Source organism: Coptis chinensis, chromosome 4, assembly GCF_015680905.1.
Source record: "Coptis chinensis isolate HL-2020 chromosome 4, ASM1568090v1, whole genome shotgun sequence".
Taxonomy (NCBI): Eukaryota; Viridiplantae; Streptophyta; class Magnoliopsida; order Ranunculales; family Ranunculaceae; genus Coptis; species Coptis chinensis.
In genome coordinates, this window is record NC_141459.1 from 99349821 (window position 1) to 99351143 (window position 1323).

A 1323-nucleotide genomic window follows, 5' to 3' on the forward strand; every position below is an offset into this window, starting at 1 on the left:
GCCAAAGGACAATAAGAATCGGCGTGCTCAGGACTTAAGCAAAGAGGACATGGGGAAGCGTTAGCAGCCATGACTTGTTTGGGTTTTTGATCATTTACTTGAACCGAAAGAGCATCAACCTTTTTAGTTAGGGACTCGATCAGAGTTTTTAATTCTGGATCGGGTTTGACCTCGAACATAGATATAATTTTGGTAGGAGTGTCTTTAGAAGATCTGGAAGAATCAATGTTACCCCAATGGGTGCTTCGTGAAGCCTATTTCTCAAGAAAAGTGTATGCTTCAGTAGCGCCTTTTCCATGAAACAACTGCCATTCATGATATCTAATGTTTCCTTTTGATGATCAGAGAGACCATTAAAGAATGAACTGAGTAAGACAGCGGTGTCGAGTTGATGATGGGGACATTCGAGAAGCAGATCAATAAATCTATTCCATGTTTCCGTAAAGGATTCCTGGGGGTGCTAGCGAAAGAATTGAATCTTCTGAAGCATCTCTGTAGTTTTCTTCTGAGTATAAAACTTTATCATGAATGCTTGTACGAGTTTGGCCTATGTGTCAAGGGATTGTGGCGCTTCGCCCGCGAGCCAAACTGAAGCTTTATCAGCTAAGGTGAAGGGAAACAACCTAAGCAAGACTTGTTCATTGGTAACGGTCAGATGGCGGAAAGTGGTGACTACTTGTTGCATCTGACGAAGATGATTGTACGGTTTTTCATGGTCTAGACCATGGTAAACAAGTAACAAACCGAAAATGTTTGGTGGAATGCGAAAATCTCCTGCAATCTCATCGACTTTAATGGAGGAAGCAGTCTTTCCTGTATGGCAGTATAGAAGTTCGAAAGGGGTTTCTCGACTGTGGGATTTTCCTGGCTATAACTAAGGGAGATAATGGCAATGGAGATAATTGACGAGGTTGGTTTACGGAGGAAGAATTATGTCTAGGAGGTAACTTAAGCAGTTGTTTATTGTATTTCTGACGATGATATGTAAGTTCTAATTCCTTATGTTTACCAGACCGTAGTCTCATACAACCACAAATGTTAATTAAAGGCTCATAAGGAACGAATTATGATAGGAGGATTGAGAATTAAGGAAGGAGGGAGGTGAAGCACGTCTTCCTGAGTTGTTGCTAACTTGAGCAGGTAAGCTAGGATAACATGTGAATATTCCAGCAGCCTAGGTCACCTGAGAGAATTGAGGGAGGTTGTTCGTGCTAGCACGTTCCTTAATTAGGCCACCTCAATCTTTCAAGTTTCCTAGACACTGATTGAATAGGATGATGATTTATGATGGTTTATTATGCGGGGTATTATTAAGATGATTAT